This window comes from Taudactylus pleione, unplaced genomic scaffold (genome assembly GCF_031769625.1).
Source record: "Taudactylus pleione unplaced genomic scaffold, aTauple2 ptg000184l, whole genome shotgun sequence".
Classification (NCBI taxonomy): domain Eukaryota; kingdom Metazoa; phylum Chordata; class Amphibia; order Anura; family Myobatrachidae; genus Taudactylus; species Taudactylus pleione.
The window spans coordinates 6218896-6243130 of NW_028284586.1; the positions used below are offsets into that span (position 1 = coordinate 6218896).

Genomic DNA, 24235 nt, shown 5'->3' on the forward strand with positions numbered 1-24235 from the left:
CCTGAAGCCTTCTTCACAACTATTGAACCTCTCTCCTTGAAGTTCTTGATGATCCGATAAATGGTTGATTTAGGTGCAATCTTACTAGCAGCAATACCCTTGCCTGTGAAGCCCTTTTTGTGCAAAGCAATGATGACTGCACGTGTTTCCTTGCAGGTAACCATGGTTAACAGAGGAAGAACAATGATTTCAAGCACCACCCTCCTTTTAAAGCTTCCAGTGTGTCATTCTAACTCAATCAGCATGACAGAGTGATCTCCAGCCTTGTTTTTGTCAACACTCTCACCTGTGTTAATGAGAGAATCACTGACATGATGTCAGCTGGTCCTTTTGTGGCAGGGCTGAAATGCAGTGGAAATGTTGTTTTTGGGATTAAGGCCCTTATTCAGAGCCGGACGCTATTAGCGCTCGCTCGTTCAGAAAAAGGGGGTGGCTATTCAAATGAACCGTTCGCTCTTTGCGGTCTGTTGCCGCCTCTATGTCTGAATGAGCGAACAAAACATGCGGTCGTTTTTTTGAAAAAAATGCCCCCTGGCCGCTCGCATCATACGTCATGTCCGCTATTTAATAGATTAATCGAGTACATCGAACAGCGTATGAACATCTTGTGGTTGGTTTTTCCTACCGCTATATTGTGAGCAGTTCTGACTATAAAACAACCAAGTGACGTGGTCAATGACGCTGCTGTATTAATTATGCACACCCATAAAACGCCCGTTTTGACCTTTAAGCACGCCTGCGTTCTGAATTCCACTCCCCGCTTTCAAGCACCTTCCCCTGTTACCACCCACATCCGCCTCCTCCTGTCACTCAAAATAGCAGGCATTCGCTATATAGCGAACAAACGATTTTCGCCCGCACTGACTGGTTCGCGCATGCGTATTACAAACCGTACGCATGCGCAGATGTGCGAACATCGCTCAGAACGAGCGAACGGCCGCTTACGAGTGGCTCTGAATGAGACCCTCTGTTCATTGTCATGGCAAAGAGGGACTTTGCAATTCATCTGATCACTCTTCATGACCTTCTGGAGTATATGCAAATTGCCATCATAAAAACTGAAGCAGCAGACTTTGTGAAAACAATACCTCAAGCCCTTGGTAATGTACAGGTTATTACATCAGTGCAGCAATTGATGTATAGACTTGTGTATCAGCAAAATATTCCCCAATTCTGAGAATTACATTCTTGTCACAACCTCAAATATCTGTGTGTTCTGTCAGTATTAGTTCCTTTTGTTTACGGTATAGCTCCACCCAATATAATCCTTTTTTTTTAGGTTTGGTAAGTGTACAATACGGTATAGTAATTATGCTATTTTCATGTGTAAAAGTCCACAAACTATTGCCATTCCCTGGTTTGTAACTTTTGGATTTGATACTAATATATAGAAAAAATATCAATGGTGTCACTTTCTGATCAACCATCTAAGCTATGTTTATAACTTCTTATAAAAGATACAAAGTTCTGGTAAATCAACATCTGCCAAGGCTGTGCCTGTGACCGCTTCTCCCAGGAAATGGTAAACTACGCCTAAACCCTAGACTCAGCCATGTACTAGAGGCAGAGCCGGATTTAGACCTCATGGGCCCCTCAACTGCATGCTATTTTAGACACACAGATACACACTGCCCCCATAGCTGCACACACACACAGTTCCCCAATGACTGAACACACACACACGGCCCTCATAGACACACACGCACACACAGTGCCCCAATGAACGAACACACACACGGCCCTCATAGACACACACACTGCCCCCATACAGTAGCTGCACGCATGCACACACACTGCCTTACACACACACGGACACCACTTACTGACAGATACCGCTTTCTGACACAGACCCCTGACTGACAATGATACACTTACTGACACACCTTACTGACAAAGACACCACTTTCTAAGACACACCTACACAGACACCTCTTACTGACACAAACACACTTACTGGCAGACTGCTTACTGAGGAAAAGGGGAGAGATTCCGCACAGAAGCAAAAAATTTTTTTTAGAAAATACTAGAAAATATTATAACCAACCATATTACATTTATAGATAGAAATCATTATAACTCAATGTTGGTGGTGCTCCCACAGCCTAAAACAGTATATATTCAAACACAAAGAGAAAAGTAAGGCTCTTTGTTGGGGCACACTTAGAAGAAAAGTTAATTTTTAAAATGTAATACCTTTGAACAATTCTTCTAAGTGTGCCCCAACAAAGAGCCTTACTTTTCTCTTTGTGTTTGAATAAAGACTGCTTACTGACACAGATAGCGCTTACTGACACAGATACACTTACCTACTGTCGAAGCTGGATTATTGGCTGAGACAAGATCAGTTTAAAATTGAATCGCAGCGACACCATCTTACGACTGGCCGCAAGCCGCCATCTTGGAAATGAGATCGCAAGACGCCATTTTGCGAATGGCCGCCTAAGCGCCATTTTAGATAAACTCACACTTTAGTACATGTGGCGATATTACTATTAGCATCATGCAATTGCATCTGTGACCATCGCCATAAGTTACGGTGATTCACCAAAAGCCCATTTCATGACTTTACGTAGTTTGGGTGCTCTGGATAAAGTGTATATTATTATAATTCCCCTAAAGGATATATTTTCAAAATTGGATTGCATTAGCAACAACAGAGCAAATGGCCACGTGCCAACTAGCCTGTGTAGACAAGCTTCCTGGATATAACGTCTGCTCTCATTCCAGGTGGCCCTGCTCGAATACACACCTTACATTAGCAGGCTTCCTACAATAAAATACCTGTGCTAATTTGCATTTACACAAGAACCTGGGAGAACAAAGGACTGTACTTTTGAGCCTGGGAAGGGTGGGGACTGCTGAGAGAGGGAGGCGTGTGGAACTATAAGGCTCAGCATTCCACACTGCTAGGTGTTCACTTAGTTTAAGTGAAATTTATGTGCACCATTTCTCATACACACATTAATACGCACAATTGCGCTGGTAACTAATCACATATTAGCGAATGAATAAGATCCTGTATGAAAACGCTGTTTATTAGCTTCATGCGCACGCATCTGCCCCAAGTTAACTAGCGTCTTTACATCACACCCCGCATACTTACACATTACATATTCACATAAAAGGTTTAATAAGCTTTAAGGTATAAGATTTAAGTTTGTTCAGTTAGTTTAAATGCTGTGAAATAAAGATTATTTGGTAATTAAGGTTTTATACATGATAAGTAAGCCGTGTTTGGTATTGTACTGATGCGTACTCTTTCAACAGAATTCCGGTATTATAGGTGTGGAGATCGCATCATGCATTCTCAACTTATGGACCGCAGAGACTTCAAGCAACAAAATGTACATAATATGAACAACTGTTAGGATGATTGCATGAGTCAGGAAACCAGAGACCCCCAGTTGTTAGAGGCTGGGTTGTGTCTATTTGAATCAACCTGTTAAATGCCTTGTAACATATGCCCTCTCCATTATGACCAATTGTATTAGCAACAAACTTCTCTATTGTGTTGTTTATTTATGGGGGGTATAAATATGTGTGCTCCAACACTGGGTCTTAGTCTTCTTGCTGAATGCTGATTGACGAGGGTTTCTTGCTGATGCCTACATCTGGTCCGGAAGTGCTGCGTATGTATACTGTACTTGGGTCTGTATAATCTCTTTGCGCTTAGATTATATGAGGATCATAACGTGTAACTGCTGTACTTTTACTTGAATAATACTTTGTGCTTTGGAACCACAGATTCTAGGTCTGAAGTCTTTATTTACTGTATGACTGCGTACGCAAATTAGCGTAATCCTTAGAGGTTTATAGGTAGGGTATTAGAAGGTATATAGAGGTTCTAATTCATTATCGTTAGTTGGGGGCTCATAGTGAAGTCACTTACCTACTCACATGGCACATACACTTATCGATATCTCAGCAAAGGGTGGAGTGGCCACATGCAGGGTTTACCTGCAACCGCTTTGTGCTGAAAGATCGCTATCCATTTTCGTGTGAGCCAAGGAAGCTGACTAGAATCCAGGGAAAAGAGAGGAAAAAGTTTGTTTTCCTTTGTTGATAGAACCTAACGTTTAAAGGGGTGCCGCAGTATTGAGCACGCGGCTGAGTCACAGTTTTGCGCACAGTAAAGACGCACTTTTGCATACGCAGCTAAAAAGTTGTCATACGGTTGTGTGGTAGTCGCATTATTGTGTATGTGACTGGTCGCACAATAGCGTATACGTACTTCCGGTTGTGCTGCCACGTGTTTAAATAAAGCCGTTGAGGTTTACATTTTTCAATTGTTATCAATATCTGGGTTAACGTGTATTTTTCTGCGCAGGAAAAAGTGTGTAACAGTGAGTATTTGTTGTGAGTATTTGTTGGTAGGGGTAACTTGTTCCCTACAGTTAGAGGTACCGTATGACCTTTAAGGGCTAAGGACCTCATTCAGAGTCAGTCGTTGCGGCCGCACGGTCGTAAGGGAAAAGGGGCCGGATATGCAAATGATGCACTCGCAAGTTGCGTCCCTAAGATCGGATCGTTAGCTGGCCGACCAAGGGGAGGATGCGGCCGTAAGACAAAAAAAACGCCCCCTTCTCGTACGCATTACACGTCATCTCCGGGCATATAAGGATTAATCGAGACCATCGGGAACCATCGGAACTGGTCGTAGAGCTTAAGTTTGACCATACCCTCTCTTAAGCACTACGATCAGGTCAGTGTACAAACCACCCATGTCACGTGTGCCATGACACTACTTTGTTAATTATGCACTCCCATAAAACGCCGTTCGCATGATTAGGCACGCCTGCGTTTGGATCTCCACTCCCCCGTTTTCAAGCACCTTCCCCTGTTAGCACCCACATTCTTACGCCTCATTCTGTCACTCAAACTACCGACCTGGCTGTGTTCGAGAGAGAAATTTCAGATCGTAGCAGCTAGTTTGCGCACGCGCATTGCGCACTTTACGCATGCGCAGTTTAGGGAACATCGGTGGCGTACGACCGTGCGGCCGCAACGACCGACTCTGAATGAGGTCCTAAGTGCTAGCCGCTCGGTAAGCAGCTTATCGTTCAGTACACAGAGCAGGTGTATGGTTTGTTATTTTTGTTAGGGACCGGCTCTCAGTGTGACTGCAGTGTTCAATAATTAGGTTGGGTTATTTGAGCATTGTAGTTGAGCCGCACTAGGAAACTTGTGATTGTGAGCTGAGAGATAATAGGTGAGCGGGGGCATCTAGAATTTCTTCCGAAGGTGAGCGGGGGCATCTACAAATTCTTCCGTAGGTGAGCGGGGGCATCTGGAAATTTCTTCCGTAGGTAAGTGAAAGTATCTAGATTGTCTTTCACCAATTTAAATCTTTATTGAAAAACTTAGGGTTCTCCCAGGATGAGGGCCAAGCGATCAGTAGAGATGTTAAATGATTTGCTGCTGTTGGAAGCGCCACTTGGGTCGGCGCGGCATATTATGCATATTAAGTATGGTGCCAATGCAACCAGGTATTGTGATTTATGGTTTAATATGACGAGGAAGAGTGGTAAACCATTTCCTAGAATTGGTAGTTTTGATAAAAATGTATTAGATAATGTCCGGGATCACATCAGTCTGATGCGCTCCCGAGAGAAAAAGGTAAAATATTATGAATGTTTAAAATTTGTGGCAGCATGAAAGGGATGCGTGGCTTAAAAATGTGCAAGTGACGCAAACTAGCGTCGCGAGCGCATTGCCAGAAAATACATCCGCGACTCTAAATTGCAATACGGGCGAGCCGCAAAAGCGTTGTGGTGAGTATTGCCAGCAGTTCACGCTCACCACCCCCACCTTATGTGGATGGAGGTGCAAGTACAGTTACCAAAAATACCCATAAAAATGTAACAAGGAATTTGTACCCTCTCTTAAGCAACCATAAGGAAAATGTTTATGATGTGGATGATGAGCCTATTGTAATGTCTGCCATTTCCCATGCTGTGCAGATGATAGATGCTGCATCACCACAATCATGAGTGGTGCCGCCATCTTCATCGGTAACAGCAAGGGTAGTGCTAACACACTCTGCACCCGTAGAGGAAGTTGTTAATACCATACGTAGCAGCAGCAGATTAAACCCCCAGCCAGGTAACCAGGTCAAAGGTAGCAGCGCTACCAGTCTGCATCCCATACGGACGATAACTGTTCCGAATGGAAATGCAGATGCAAATGGTGTAGTGCCCACGAGGGAAGTAGTAATGCATTGTCCCTGGACAAGAGCAGAACTGAATTCCATCATAAATGATTTCCCCGATCCCAAAAAAGAACTAGCCAAATGTCAAAGATTTTTGAGAAATTTGGGTAGTTCTCATGAGCCAACTAATAAAGATTGGCGTGTGGTGTTAAGGGCCTGTCTACCACGCAATACCAACATGACAAAATTTATCACGGATTGTGTATTGGATGGTGACGATACCTTAACAGACCAAGTAAACCAAGTTAATATTTCCCGCATCATAACTCAATTGGGTATATATTTTCCAGTAGTAGTTAACTGGATCAAAATTTTCACCATAAAGCAAAAGGAGAGTGAATCTGCAGAAGATTATTGCGACCGGGCTCTGCAGACTATAACCCAGTACACTGGGTTAGAGGATATTAAAGATAGCACTCACCACAGGGGAATGATTGTCACCATACTCATGGACGGTCTGAAAGACGACTTAAAGACTCGGGTTCAAACCTCACAACCTGGCTGGAGGGGAGTCACAATAGATACACTCATAGAATCTGCCATAGAACATGATAAAAACATCTCAAAGAAGAGAGAGACCCAGAGCAAAAAACTAATGGCTGTCAGTATCCAAGCTCTGGAAGGAATGACGGTAACATCACAGCCAGTAGACACACCTGCACCTATACACACACTTGCACCTGAACAGTTACACGTCCTCACCAATCCCACACCACAGCAAACACATCCTTACCCCACATATCATACACAACCACAGGTCTCATGCTACCCACAAACTTCATACCTCCCACCATACCCTTATCCTCCATATCCTTACCCATACCCACCATCTTTTCCTCTTGCTCAACTCCCACAACAATCCTTTCATCCACCCCATTCAAAAAGATGTTTTAACTGTCACCAAGTGGGATACATAAGTAAGTACTGCAAAGTGAAGAACACCACACATGAACACGAGTTTCCCATGGGTTCATAGGCAACCCCAGTATCTTCTCCCAGGCCTTATATGACTGTTTACAATCTTTTCAACCGGCCAATGGATCTGTTATAATGTGAAATGTGGACGATTTATTGTTGTATTTAGGTCATGTTTAAATGATATTAAACTGTTGTGCTTTATCTCTCACTCACAGGACACAAGGTTGCTAAGGATAAACGGCAGCCATGCCAGGCTAAGGTCGAATACTCGGAATACTATCCAACCCTGTGGCCCAGACATTATTTAGAGCAGTAGCTATTAATAACAAGATTTAATTGCAGGAACCTGTATGCAGATACTATATCCCTAGAATTATTTAAAAAAATTTTTTTATAGGGGGGACTTATTTTACAGGTGACGTTTCCAAGAACATGTGTAAGGTAATGGGTAATAACACTAAGATTATCCCAGACTGTCTTTTCCTTTATTTGTCCCCCTTTGAGATACTGTTCAAACAGGCAGCCTCATGTGAAAATATGATAATGAGGTTACTGTGCAGGGTCTCACGAAGATGAATGAGAATAACAGAAATTGAAAGTGTTATTAACTAACATGTCTAATGCAAACTGTCATGATGTCAAACCTGGAGAATTTGTTATGATCCAAATTTTGTTTAGCTCAGGTTGTTTGACTGATCGGTGGAAAGGTCCGTATCTGACAATACCACATCCTCAAAGGGGGGCCGGGGAAGATACGTGGGTCCATTCCACTCACTATAGGGAGGTTAACCAACCGGTGGAGATACAAGGCGGAGACAAGGCCGATAACGTGGACCTGTCGATTGCGAGCTTGTGCCAGGAGGATTAAAAAGGTGACGGTGAGATATCTGAGCTAAAGAAATGTGTAGATCAGTGCTTCCAGCAATGGAGTGGTCTGCTGTGCTCATCCTAGTTCTTTTTTTCCAGAGTTTTTGTCGTGATGATCTGTTTGGGGATACTCAGTGTCTGTGATGGAGGACCGATTGAGGAAATGGGAGCTGATGGCAGTGCTGATGGAGTGGAGTCAGGAGGAGTGCAATGCCAATCAGGGGAGTGTCTGACCAATCTTAGTACTGTTATTGTGTTACCTGGGAAGAGTAGTCCCCAGAAGTTATGACCCTCACACATGTTGAAATGCTTGGTATACATAAAAACACACCATCACCATATCTTCACACGCAATATGAACACAGAGGCAAAAGAAATATGATACCTGGTGACGTGCATAAAGCCACTCAGTTAATTAGTGAGACAACTGGTTTTCAAGTTTTAGTCGCGCTGGATCCCACCAGGTTTGCTCGGGGTACATTAAACTTTAGATATATTCAGGAACTTGCTAAATTGATAGATAATATCACCGAGTTGTACGATGACACATTCAGGTATACAGGGAGAGAATTGCAAGCATACAAGAAATAACTGGTGCAACACAGGCTAGTGTTGAATTATTTAACTGCTGTTACTGGAGGGTATTGCGTAACGTTAGCCACCCAATTTGGAGTAAAATGTTGCACCTATGTCACCAATGATACCAGCGACCCTAAGGAAGTGATAGACCGGAAGATGGATGAAATTCTGCAACTAAAATGGGAGTTTCGTAAGAACCATAACACTTCAGTGGCTGAAGTAGGGGAGAAGATAGAAGGATGGGTTTCATGGCTGAACCCAGTGAAATGGTTCTCAGGTCTAGGGGAATGGGTCCAGGAAATGATCGCCAGTATAGGCAAATTCTTAATCCTTATACTGATTGTCATCATAATAATTGGCATATGCGTCCGGTGTGTTCCTATTGTGTTGAAGTGTGGAAAATGTAAACATAGAGTAAAACGCAAGAACGAAACTATGATGGTGGTCAGTAATGGCAATATGAATACAGAGGTAAATATAGAACTGCATTACAACCCTGAACTAGGAAATACCATCATTTAATGTATTATATTTAGACATGCATAAAATGTATTATTGAAATGTTATTTTTAAAACACCTCAGATAATGTAAAGTCTCAATTACCCTTCAAGACTGCCTTTATAAGATTGGTGCTTCCCCTCACCTTTCACATGATCTTCCAAGATCCGCGGTGTGCGTATAATAGTAGTTTTATGTCCTCACTCAGAGACACATTATTGATGGATTAAGAACCACCTTGTGCCATCCTATAATAACACTAAATAATATGTAAATGTAAGCCTAAATTAAATTCTAATAGCAGATTGTGATAGCATGTTGTTCGCTATCAAAGGGTGGACTGTCGAAGCTGGATTATTGGCTGAGACAAGATCAGTTTAAAATTGAATCGCAGCGACACCATCTTGCGACTGGCCACAAGACGCCATCTTAGAAATGAGATCGCAAGACGCCATTTTGCGAATGGCCGCCTAAGTGCCATTTTAGATAAACTCACACTTTAGTACATGTGGCGATATTACTATTAGCATCATGCGATTGCATCTGTGATGATCGCCATAAGTTACGGCGATTCACCAAAAGCCCATTTCATGACTTTACGTAGTTTGGGTGCTCTGGATAAAGTGTATATAATTATAATTCCCCTAAAGAATATATTTTCATAATTGGATTGCATTAGCAACAACAGAGCAAATGGCCACGTGACAACTAGCCTGTGTAGACAAGCTTCCTGGATATAACGTCTGCTCTCACTCCAGGTGGCCCTGCTAGAATACACACCTTACATTAGCAGGCTTCCTACAATAAAATACCTTCAAAGCCAAGAGTGTTATCTGAGGTTTGGGTCTTGTAGCTGTGCTAATTTGCCTTTACACAAGAACCTGGGAGAACAAAGGACTGTACTTTTGAGCCTGGGAAGGGTGGGGACTGCTGAGAGAGGGGGGCGTGTGGAACTATAAGGCTCAGCATTCCACACTGCTAGGTGTTCACTTAGTTTAAGTGAGATTTATGTGCACCATTTCTCATACACACATTAATACGCACAATTGCGCTGGTAACTAATCACATATTAGCGAATGCATAAGATCCTGTATGAAAACGCTGTTTATTAGCTTCATGCGCATACATCTGCCCCAAGTTAACTAGCGTCTTTACATCACACCCTGCATACTTACACATTACATATTCACATAAAAGGTTTAATAAGCTTTAAGGTATAAGATTTAAGTTTGTTCAGTTAGTATAAATGCTATGAAATAAAGATTATTTGGTAATTAAGGTTTTATACATGATAAGTAAGCCGTGTTTGGTATTGTACTGATGCGTACTCTTTCAACAGAATTCCGGTATTATCGGTGTGGAGATCGCTTCATGCATTCTCAACTTATGGACCGCAGAAACTTCAAGCAACAAAATGTACATAATATGAACAACTGTTAGGATGATTGCATGAGTCAGGAAACCAGAGACCCCCAGTTGTTAGAGGCTGGGTTGTGTCTATTTGAATCAACCTGTTAAATGCCTTGTAACATATGCCCTCTCCATTACGACCAATGGTATTAGCAACAAACTTCTCTATTGTGTTGTTTATTTCTGGGGGGTATAAATATGTTTGCTCCAACACTGGGTCTTAGTCTTCTTGCTGAATGCTGATTGACGAGGGTTTCTTGCTGATGCCTATATCTGGTCCGGAAGCGCTGCGTATGTATACTGTACTTGGGTCTGTATAATCTCTTTGCGCTTAGATTATATGAGGATCATAACTGCTGTACTTTTACTTGAATAATACTTTGTGCTTTGGAACCACAGATTCTAGGTCTGAAGTCTTTATTTACTGTATGACTGCGTACGCGAATTAGTGCAATCCTTAGAGGTTTATAGGTAGGATATTAGAAGGTATAGGCAGGGGTATATAGAGGTTCTAATTCAGTATCGTTACTACACAGACACCTCTTACTGACACAAACACATTTAATGACACAGACACCACTTACTAACAGACACACCTACACAGACACCTCTTACTGACACAAACACACTAACACAGTTACTGCTGACACAGACACCACTTAGTGACACATGACACAGACACACTTACTGACACGGACACCCCTTACTGACATGGACACCCTTACTGACACGGACACACCTTACTGACACGGATACCCCTTACTGACACGGACATCCCTTACTGACACAGACACACACTTACTGACACACACACTTATTGACAAATATACCACATACAGGACGAGATGCAGCAAGGTGAGAAAATGTGGGTTTGACCGCATTTCTCATATGCACCAAGCCCCGGAATGCGATGCACTCCAGGGCTCGGTTTCGGTGGGTAACGCCATCTTCCAGAGGTATACAATCAGGAAGCCGGCTGCCTTAATACCGGCAGCCGGCTACCTGACTGTCATATCCCAGCGAGGGTGAAATGCCGGGCGTTTAGATGTAGACGTCTGACATTTCCCCGACGCTGGGAGACAGGCGCCCGGCATCCCGATCGAAGGGATGCCGGGCGCGGCGAGCGGACAGCCGCGGGGGGGAGGGTTAGGTTTAGGGTACCCTGGGCGGACTTAGGGTTAGGCACCCCCCCGGGAGGGTTAGGCTAGGGGGAGGGAGGGTTAGGGTTAGACACCCCCGGGGGCCCTGGAGCCGGCAGCCACCGCAGCGGGGACAGCACTGATGCTGCTTTGGCGGTTAATACACTCCAGAGTTTCATGAACACACATAGCTGCATCAGCTGCCAGACAGATCCTGTTTATCCGGTGTGAGAAGGACATGCTAAGGAGTTCTGGTATGTGCGACATGCAGACAACAATGTGCTAATATTAGAGTCACAAAATCTCAGCCTAAAATACAAGCAAAAGTATTTCATAAGTAACTCTGGATAACTTGATAGGCCGGGCGTCTAAGATGTCTATTTTTAACAATTTAATTTGCAATGCAACCTGAGCTTGTTACTAGCGCTGAATGATTGAATGGTTGCCTTAAAATATGAGGATATGGACAGCTTGCGTTGGCATTTTCTAGATTACCGCACAAGGAAAGAAGTTTGTGGAGTGGGATGTAGTCCGGAAGCCGACGATCTAAATGCCAACCGCCGGCTTCCAGACACTGTAATCCCGACTAGGGACGAATGACAGGCGTCTAAATCTAGAAGCCTGTTATTTGACCGACATCGGGAGACCGGCACCCGGCATCCCGATCAAGCGGGCGCCGCAGCGGACAGGATACCCTTCCAGATAGCCTTACCCTATAAAAGCCTATGGGCTTCTATTGGGACACTGCTGAGAGAGGGATCAAATCTTTCATTCGCAAAAGGACGCTCTTACCGAGAGAACAGCCCTTTGCGCATTCCTACATGCATACCAGCATTACCAACGCCGGCATGTATGCGAAGAGCGGTGGGATGCACTGCATTCCGAATGTGGTGCGTCATCCATCCCGCCCTCTTATTTACACATTATTATACATACATACTGACAGATACCCCTTACTGAAAGACACCAGTTATTGACCAATACCCCTTACTGACACACACACTGACACCACTTACTGACACACACTGACTGACACACTGACACCACTTACTGATGCCACTTACACACTGACCGACATGCTGACACACACAATGACACCACTTACAGACACACACTGACTGACACCACTTACTGACACACTGATACCACTTACTGAAACACACACACTGACTGACACTACTTACTGACCCACACACTGACTGACACCACTTACACACTGACTGACACACACACTGCTTCACACTACTTACTGACACACACACTGACTGACACACTGACACCACTTACTGATACCACTTACACACTGACACACACAATTACACCACTTACAGACACACAGACTCACACCACTTACTGACACACTGACACCACTTACTGACACACACACTAACTGAAAGACTAGTTCATTTATTGTACATTCACATAGCACAAGAAACCCCCCCCCCAGTGTGGCTCCCCTCCCTCCAGGTTATAGAAATTGGGTACTGAAAACATCAACCAAACAACTCCCAGCCCCCTCCCTCTTCCTCTTGGATTATAGTAGATGGGTGCTGGAAAAATGAACCTGCATCTCCGGAGGAAGCATTCCCAGCACTGCCACACACCGGCTCAGCTCTCCTCTCCTCATAGAAAGCAGCCTCCTGCCTCTGATTGTACAGGTGATGGGGGTAGGAGTGGGATTACCGATGGGACTCCTGATGCGGATGCGGGTCGCCACACACAGCATCAGTGGGGCTGGATGGAGCTAGGAAGCCACTCCTCTCCCTTACCTCCCTCTCCCACCAGCAGTGTTGACTGCAGTGCACACACTGTGTTTTTTCAGGGCGGGTCCACGTGACATCATGAAGTCACGTGGTGCGTGCTGTGCTCCTCCAGGAAAGGAATGGATTCCTGCCTTCAAGTTTTGTGGGGACCAGCCACGGGCCCCTTGGGACCCGCCGGGCCCTAGGCGGCTATGTTGCCTTGTGGAAAATCCACCTCTGACTAGAGGCGGGTTCAGTATGATTTCTCGACAAACAAACTGTCAAATCCATAATGTCGACATGTACTTTATGTTGACATGTTCACAATATTGACACCGATTTTCAACATTGACCCTAATCTAATGCTAACCCTAACGCTAAGCCTTAGATTTGTATTGTCAACATTATGACTATGTAGACATGTCACATGTCGACACATAGAATGTCAACATTTTAACTGGTGTCTACATTATGACTATCTATATAGTTATTGTCAACTTCCTAAATGCATCTTTAGAGTAATTGGGGTATATTTACTAAAAATTGTCTTTTCAAAGCTGTTGAGAATTTGGATTTAAAAGGACATTAGTAATAGACACAGAGCAAGCCTAATTTTGTGTGTGTTCCTATTGTTTTTTTTTTAATCCAGCCCTCAAAGCCACCAATGGTCAGTGGCTTTGAAAACCCTATATTTAGTAAATATACCCCAGAGTCTTTCGACAGCTTGGGTACCAATGCTATATATATGTACTACATCTTGCCCAGAATTTATGTGATTGGTGGATTTTCAAATAAGATTTGCTACTGTATACACGGTAACCCCAAATTGCAAATTTTCCCTCCTTGAACTCCATGCTCTAGAAATATGTGAAGGATTTAAAACAAAGGAATGTTTCCAGATAATTTATAATATGTGTATAATAATAATAATGTAACATCCAGTGGCGTCACTAGCGGGGTGCGGGCCGCACTCCAAGGGAGTGACACCACACCAAATGCTGCACACTCCCCCCTTTGCCAGACTACAGTGTAGGGCAGCACCACGTTCAAGCCCCACCCCCTCACGGCAAATTGCTGCTATATGCGGGTCAATATGGAGGAGCCTGAGCCAATATGATGCGTTCCCATTAGAATCGCATAATTTGGCCCCGCCCCCTTCCGTTTCACCCACGAATCGAGGCATTTTACTGTGAGGGGAGGGGCCTAATTATATGGTGATGCCAGCCTTTAAGGTCCTGTCTTCACTCCCCATCAGATGTGCTGCAAGGTAACACTTCCACCTCTTGAAAAGGCTGCCTGGCCACAGGGAAAAACATGCCAAGGATACGGCCCTGTGGCAGAGCTCATCTGTGAAACTCAATCGCATTTACTGGCACCCCCACATATTACCGGTTAAGACCTGCAGGACTTTCCATCTTATGGACTACGGCGTGTGAGTCCTGTGGAGCGAGGTACCGTGCTTCTGCGTTGGGAGGAATATTCACGTTTATGGTTGACTCGCTGACACCTGTTATATGAGCCAAGTATTATCCACAACACATACTGGGACACAGTGGCGTAAGTTCATCCCAGACGCCTTGAGGCAAGTTATCATTTGGTGCCCCCCTATCCCCCATATTTACAGCCCTAAATGGGGTGAATTTATTGTGGGTGATGGAGGAGGTGCCTCTTCAGTGCTGTCGCCCGGCGACAGGCGCCTCCATTGTCTCCTATACTTCTGCCCCTGCTGGGACACTGAGTACTTGGAGAGCTGAGGCTCCCGGCGGCCTGCTGAGAATTATTGGAGCCGCAAAATACTGTTACAAATCTGTTACTTTTTATCCGGCTATTGGAGACAAATAACGTACAGTCACCCGTTCAAACTACAGTATATGGATTTAGTAACAGCAAAGGATGAGTTCATGTGATTATAACTGCTACAGGAGGCTCTAAGGGACAGTGAGACTCCTTTCACATTGCCACATATTAGCTATTTTTATATGCTCTTTTGTTTGATGAATATATGCTCTTATTAATGCTGTATTATTAAACCCCACTCCAGGGAGTTTTACAAAGTTGGGCATGCATTGTTGAAGATTTATATTACCAATAAATTATTTAATGAATCCTCTGTTGCGATTAACAAGCGCCACCTACTACTTTTTCTTTATACTGCTGCAAGGTAAGTTTGTTTGTAATATATGTGTGACATATGTGTGTGTAAGGTATGTGTGACTTTTATGGGTGTGCATATATGTGTGTATATCTATATGAGTGTGTATATATTATATATATATTTTTTTTTTTCGAGTGTTGTGGCAATGTGGGTTTCCTATGGAGTTTGTTTATTTGTTATTTATTTTTAATTATTTAATGTGTCTAAATTTGGTTGTTTATAATTGAAATTTTTTAAAAAATGTCGACACATATGTTGACAAACCATGTTTTTGTATACATTATAATTTAGGCATATGTAATTCAATCCAGATGGATAGACATTGTCCTATCATTATATTATCTATGAGGAGGTGTTTATCATTGGTTTGCTTACAGGCTGCGTCTTTTTGATGGACGTGCATGTCGACTGCCCGATTGATATTAGCTTGATGAGTCAATATATGAAAACTCTGTTAGTTGCATCTTCATTTAAATTAATGGGTTATATGGTGACGTATACTTGTTTGTCTGCGTCACCGGGTCCCTAGTGTTCTTGTATATTACTTTGTGATTTGATTGATCCGGGCGCTAGCATCGACGGATGAAGTGCAGGAAGCCTTAACAGCGGTTGTCATGACTGCTGTATTAGCTTGCGTGCCACTTGACAGGAAATGGTACCGACTTGCGTTCCACTTGGCAGGAAGTTTGGGGAATTGACACGCACGCTAGCGGGGGATGCAGCTCGATTATACCTGTAAGGTTTGTTTTTATATATGTGTCTGTTAACATGTTTTTTTTTCATTACTTTTCATTTTTTAGTTAGTCTTTGATTGGTATTATTGCACAATTACAAATGATGTCTTCATGTCTCTATATGTTTGTATTGTTTGTACTCACATGATTGTGAGGGAGGAGTCTCTTAATTGGACTCAGGTATATATTGATGCAAAGTACTACTTGGAATTGTACCTTGACAAAGGTCCATGGCTAGGACCGAAACGTCGGAGCTTTACTATGATGCTGTAAAATTTTTTTTAAAAAAGATGAAATAAAAACTCATTTTAGAAGACTGGTGAGTGCACCCCCTTTGTTCATTTTTTGTATGCAGGGATACAGGTGATCCCTTTTGGGTGGCTACCCCAGCAATTGGATTTTCAGACGTGAGTGTGGACTAATACTGGACTTTAAAAAATGTTTGCATTGTCCTGCACCCGTAGTGTTTGTTACATTTTGGATATTTTCAAGACTTGTGATTTATAAATCAAAGTTTTTTTCAACAAGGAGTATATGCATCTAAAGAACATTCGTGTGTTTTTTTTAAAAAAAAGGATTTTTTCATGTTTGTTTTTCTTTTTCTATATTTTTTCTTTTTTTGTTGCTAAAATTTTTTTGCCATAGCCAGTCATAGTGGTGACTGTAGTTTTGCTAAACATATGGAAAATTTGGTTTCTGCCGAATTGTTATTTAGTGCTGAGCATGATCAATTGGTTCTGACAGATGAGGATGCTGAGCGTGTGCTATTTGGGGTTAATGATTTCAGTAAATTGCCTGCTGAGAGTGCTCTCGACCTTTTCCACAAACTTTTACACTTAGAGAAGAGAGAAATAGATCTATTACTCCATGGGCAATTTTTATCTGATTACTTTCGAAAAAAGCAGATCCCTCGTGGTTTTAGAATAAAGAATATTCCCACGATTGGAAGAAATAACCCCATATTTTGTAGTAAATGGTGTACAGTACTTAATAAGTGCTCCTTTGATTTGCTGTTGTTGGTGATTGAAGAGGTTGGAGTAGATTTAAAAAAAGTCAGAGGTGAAATTGCAAGCATTAAACCTAATATAGTGACAACTTTGCAGGGTGATATCTCAGAGCAGTGGATTGATAAATTAAAAGTACAACTAGATAAATATCAGAAAGATTTGATAGCCTTCAAGCGGGTTAAACTTGAAAAAGTTAGTAGGGACTATCAGGAACATCGTGTCTATCGATGGTTGACAGGTACTGATAACCAGACCTATAGATTTAGAAATATAAGATCTAGAAATCCCCATTTTCAACTTGATAGCTATACTTCCTCTGATAGGGACTCCTCTGACACGCAAACCAACACTAAACCACCCTTACCACGGGTTAATACTCGCTCCCAGTTTTACATTGCTTTAAACGCAGAAGGCCCCACCCGAGGCGGGGCAAATACAAAGGGAGGGAGAAAACCGACGAAAACGCAAAAAATTTGGTCATAAATTTGTCTTCTTATAAATTGAATATAGATGAGATGAACCTTCTATCGAAGGGTTTATCGTTTGTCCCCACCACCTATCATAACGATTTTAGGTGGAGTATTGACAAATATAAAATGAACCGGAAATTAAGATTGAAGGAGAGATTTAATGAGAATACTAGTACACAATGTAATGTATTTAAAAGGAAGAGCACGTTCGATCCACCATCGCAAAACCCTAGCATTATAACGTTTTCTAGGCTATTGGATCAAAGTATACAAGAATCTCTCAGTGTACAACAAAGAGTGAGACACAATCTGCCTTTAGCTGAAAGAATCGCTTTACGCGATCTCAGTAAAAATGAGCAAATTACGATTAGAACAGCGGATAAAGGCGGGGCAGTGGTTGTGCTTAACACTACTGATTATGACGCTGAAGTAAGGAGACAGTTGTCAGATACTGGTACTTATCGATTGTTAATTGGTGACCCGATAGTGGGTTTTAAAAACAGATTGGATTTGGTCTTGGATGGTGCGTTAAAGAATGGTTGGATTAATGAAGCTGTTTTTGGCTTTCTGACAATGGAATATCCGATATGTCCGATTTTGTATTTACTGCCCAAGATCCATAAATCCCTTGATCATCCGCCTGGACGTCCGATAATTTCGGCACGCAATTCTTTGTTTTCTCCAATTGCCCAGTATCTTGACAGCTTTCTCCAGAAATGTGTCATTAGGACTGACAGCTACCTTAGGGATACACAAGATCTGATTACTAAATTGAGGTCTTTACCTTTAATACATAATGGTTTTTTGGCCAGTCTCGATGTATCGTCGTTGTATACTGTGATTCCCCACACGGAGGGAATGATGACAGTTAGGATGGCTCTCTTGAATACACATGTGGGATCTCCACCCATTGAGTTTCTAATGGAGTTATTGGAGATGACGTTAACAGGTAATTATTTTCGATACGGTGACCGATACTATCTCCAGATGGCGGGGACGGCGATGGGCAGTAATATCGCGCCAGCCTATGCAAACATCTATATGGATTCGTACGAAAAAAATTACCTGATTCCGCCGTTTGGAGATAGTATCGGTTTTTACCGTCGATTTATCGATATTATTTTGATCTGGAAGGATTCTGAGGATTCTTTATTGAAAATGTTGGAATGTCTTAATCACCTAGATTCGCCAATACGATTTACCATGACTTATGATAGTGTCAAAATTAATTTTTTGGACATTACTATTTTTGTCACTGATGCTGGCTATGGCTACAAACTCTATAGGAAACCCACCGACCGTAATACGCTTTTAAACTACAAAAGTCATCATCCAGTTGCTCTTAAGAGAAATTTGCCAATTTCACAATTCTTACGAGTTTTTCGGAACAATTCTGATCCTGAGATGGCAGATGTCCAGATCGGTGAGATGCGACAACGTTTCCTTGAAAGAGGATATAACTTGAAAAATTTGAATATATGTTTACAAAAGGCCAAAAAGATTTTTTGTGAAGGTTATAATGCGAAAAAGCGATCTAAAATTGAGGATCCTTTTGTAATTACTACAACATTTGACTCTGCTGGTTCGATTGTCCGTAATGCAGTGGTTAAGCACTGGGATATTATTGCTACAGATCCTGTTTTAAAAAATTGTATACCTAAACGACCATTGATGAGCTTCAAGCGTGGCCAGAATTTAGAGGACAGACTAATGCGTCCTGATAGAACAAAGGCTGTGGCTGTTCAAACTTGGATGAACCAAGTGAAGCCAGGATGCTTTCGATGCGTAAATTGTATTACATGCAGGAGTATGATGGTAGGTCAATTTTTTCATCACCCACACACAGGTACCAAGATCTACATTCGACATCGAGTCACCTGTACCTCCGACCATGTGGTTTACTTATTGGTGTGCCCGTGCTCTCTGGTCTATGTTGGCAAGACGATACGTCCACTTCGTGAGAGGATGGCTAACCATCGATCCTCTATTAGAGCCGCGCTTGTTAATGGTTCTTCTGATAAACCTGTAGCAAGACATTTCCTTGAAACACAGCATGCTTTAGCAACATTGAGATGCATGATTATCGATTGGGTGCCTCCACCCAAGAGAGGAGGCGATCGGGCCAAACTCTTGCTCCAGAGAGAAGCGATGTGGATACATAAATTGGATACGGTCCACCCTCGCGGCCTTAATGAAGCTATACACCTTGGGATGTTTTTGGATTGAAGTATTTTTGGATCTCAAGTGGGGGTGCATCATCAGATTTTGTAATGATACAATTCTTTTGATTTTTTATTTTTTGTTTTTTCGAGTGTTGTGGCAATGTGGGTTTCCTATGGAGTTTGTTTATTTGTTATTTATTTTTAATTATTTAATGTGTCTAAATTTGGTTGTTTATAATTGAAATTTTTTAAAAAATGTCGACACATATGTTGACAAACCATGTTTTTGTATACATTATAATTTAGGCATATGTAATTCAATCCAGATGGATAGACATTGTCCTATCATTATATTATCTATGAGGAGGTGTTTATCATTGGTTTGCTTACAGGCTGCGTCTTTTTGATGGACGTGCATGTCGACTGCCTGATTGATATTAGCTTGATGAGTCAATATATGAAAACTCTGTTAGTTACATCTTCATTTAAATTAATGGGTTATATGGTGACGTATACTTGTTTGTCTGCGTCACCGGGTCCCTAGTGTTCTTGTATATTACTTTGTGATTTGATTGATCCGGGCGCTAGCATCGACGGATGAAGTGCAGGAAGCCTTAACAGCGGTTGTCATGACTGCTGTATTAGCTTGCGTGCCACTTGACAGGAAATGGTACCGACTTGCGTTCCACTTGGCAGGAAGTTTGGGGAATTGACACGCACGCTAGCGGGGGATGCAGCTCGATTATACCTGTAAGGTTTGTTTTTATATATGTGTCTGTTAACATGTTTTTTTTCATTACTTTTCATTTTTTAGTTAGTCTTTGATTGGTATTATTGCACAATTACAAATGATGTCTTCATGTCTCTATATGTTTGTACTCACATGATTGTGAGGGAGGAGTCTCTTAATTGGACTCAGGTATATATTGATGCAAAGTACTACTTGGAATTGTACCTTGACACATGGCTAGGACCGAAACGTCGGAGCTTTACTATGATGCTGTAAAAATTTTTTTAAAAAGATGAAATAAAAACTCATTTTAGAAGATTGGTGAGTGCACCCCCTTTGTTCATTTTTTATATATAAATATATATATATATATATGTGTGTGTGTGCGCGTAGGGCCGGATGGCAGTTCTGGCAAATGCCAGAAGGGCTGATGGCCAGGTCCGACCAGTGCCGCCGATGGGGGAGGGACGGGTGCAACGCCAACTCAACCAGTAAGCATAGCACGCACGTAAGCTCCCGGCACGGTCCACTGCAGAGCATAAAACCCCACCCACCATCCGGATCGCATTGAAAGAGAGAGGGAGGCGAGAGGGAGACGCACGAGAAATGTGCAGCTGTAATCAGGTCTGCCAGCCCCTGCCCAGATGCAGGGCATGGCGAGTGTGGTTCCAGTGGAGCTCCTAGTCCAGGCGCCTGTTCCGTCCATGGTGCCGGAGATCAGTCATCCGACGGGGATGGATCACCTACTGCTGAGCCTGAAGTACATAAAAAGATCATCAGTGACCCCAGACAGGGGGCATGGTATGGGCGGAGTGGCTCTTGTGATTCCGCCCACACCATGTCTCCCCCCTGGGGTGCTTAACCCTAACCCCCCCTTACCGCACCCTAAACCTAACCCTCCCATGGATGTGCCTATCCCTCCCCCCTAGGGGTGCCTAACCCTAACCTCCCCCCCCAAACCTAACCCCGCTACGCTCCCTAAACCTAACTCTCCCCCCAGTAGCTCACGCTAAGGGCTTGCTTCGTTCGGTCTGACATTCCTGCGTCAGGATTAAGATAGGTGCCGGTATTTTGATGCCTGTCTTAACTCCCATGTCAGGTTTTGGATGTTGATATTGAGACCTCCGGCATCGCGGCCGCCGGTCTCATAACTACGTCCCATTGTGGATAGATCCGCTTCAGTAATGGCTGCATGCCAGTGCTCTGGCCACCCGACACCTAATTCAGCTTCTGCAGCTGATGGCACACATGGCGCTGCTGGTCGGACACAGGAGGAGCGGAGGTAAGAGGCTGCTGGAGGGACACATGGCCTAATGTTATAAGGGGCATTACTACAGTGTGGCATAATGTGTAAGGGGCATTACTGTATGGTGTAACGTGAAAAAGGGGCACTACTGTGTAGCGAAATGTGACAAAGGACAAACTACCTTGTTGTGTAATGTGACGAAGAGACACTACTGTGCGGTGTAATGTGATGAAGGGATCCTACCGTGTGGCATAATTTGAATTGAGGGTACTATTGTGTGTCACGCCCTTTCCAGCGAGACCACACCTATTTTTTTCATCTCCTGGCCCTGTATGTATGTGTGGAAACACCCCCACTCCCATAAAAATCCTGTGTATGCCCCCGTATTTGATTTTTTTACATTTTGGATGGGGGGAGAGACACCATGAGTTACACCAATAAGAATAAAATGGATGCTCTGTAAAAGAGTGACTACGGGAAGCAGGATCCAGTTGTGATACATTTATGTCCTGTAAAAAGAAATAATCTAGTTGATATTGCTAATCTGGTAGTCTATTAATGCATGAGAGCAAACTGAAATGAATAGTATCTGACTTACTTAGATAAGGACATGCCCAGGGTCGGACTGACCCACAGGTGTACATGGGAAATCTCGGTGGTCCCCACTCTTGGGGTCAGGTTCCAGTGGAACAAGACTATGGATGAAGTTGGGTGCTTGGTTTGTTTCTATGGAAACTACACCAAGATTAACAACCCAGCCATTTCAAATGGGCAGTCCTGATACCCTCATGACCCCTCCTTTATAAAGGGTCCTTATTCTTTGCAGGCTATTTCCTGTCTAATGGTTGGCCAAGTAGCTCTCTCTGGTTGTTGACCACACCCCCTCTGTTGGATAGCCACACACCATTATGCCCTGACACTGGGTTTGACCACACAGCTCTAAGTGGCTCACTGAAGTAAACCTACTTTATGTTACACCAGCTGGATAACTGGTGGCACAACATACTTTCATCACTATGATTCATAACTGTGGAATCTTGTCACTTTAAAAAGTATGTAATGACTATGACAATAAGGAATGATAAAAATGCATGATAGTGGTTATTCTTCTATGACGTCAAGTAACAACAATTACAAGGGTGTGGCCACAGGTGGCACAGCAGACATTTAAATTCTGTTTGCAGGGTAATTTGAATATGCCATTGCACAGTGTAGTGTGTATACTGTATGACTAGTGTTAAGCTGGGTACACACTAAACGATGTGTGTACCCAGCGTTGCGACACACGGCCCCCCTGCCGATGGGCCGACATATCGGGCAGTCTGTACACACTGGGTGATATTGTGCCCAACAGCCCGATAACGCGGGATCGTCAACCGCATCACCTAATTGGACTGCATGTTCAAAAGATCAGGCGATGTGACTGACTGCAGGGGAGCGCACACTGCACGATGTAGTACATACACACTGGACGATTTCAGCGATTTGTAATATGTGGACATTAACATATCTCTATATATATGCTGCTATACAGATATCAATAATATGATGACATAGGGCCTGATTCAGACCTGGTCGCAAGCGCTGAGTGCTCGCAACCGGGTCGATGGTGGCCCAGAGCGCATGCGCACAACGTAGTCGGCTCTATCGCGCGCATGCGCGAGACCCGGATAGCGACAGGCACTTCGACGCTCCGCGTCTCGCAACAGGGAGCGAGCTGTCGATGTTCAGTGACAGCTCACCCCCTTTGGTGGGAGGGCCGGGGGGGTGGCTGCCCAAACGGAGGCGTTCCCATGAGAACGCCTGTCGTTTGGGTGTGGCCCCACTGACATCACAAGTGATGTCAGTGGAGAGCTTCCGGCTCTGTTAGAGCCGAAAGCTCTCTGGGGCTTGCGGCCACGAGACCCTACCACAAGGGTCTCGTCACAAGCCCGATGGTCGCGATGGTCTTGACCATCGCAACCATCATCATGGCCGCTCGCTGTGGTCACCCACAGCTATGCGAGCGGCCAGGAGGCCGTTCTAAAATAAAAAAGCCCGGCCCAGATTGAGAGCGAGCTCTCTGTCAGAGCGACCGGGTCTGAATCAGGGCCATAATGCATACATCTAACATCCGTGTGTTACAAATAAAGTTTGCCTATGAATTACTTTTTTTTTTACTTATTAATTAAATGGACTATATACTGCACTAGTCCTACATTTATATCTGCTTTGACCAGATGTTGGTGCATATTCTCCCTATATAAATATACCTACAGCCATACATTACTGAATTTGCTCAATCTCGTTTGATCTTGGAAGCCAAACAGTAATCGGCCTGGTTAGTACCTAGAAGGGAGACCTGTAAGGAATACCAGGTGCTGTAGGTT

At 43.3% G+C, this 24235-nt stretch overlaps 1 pseudogene; it reads left to right on the forward strand.

Moving 5' to 3' along the window:
• The first annotated feature begins 24116 nt into the window (after positions 1 to 24116).
• On the forward strand, positions 24117 to 24235 carry LOC148519722 (5S ribosomal RNA; annotated as a pseudogene).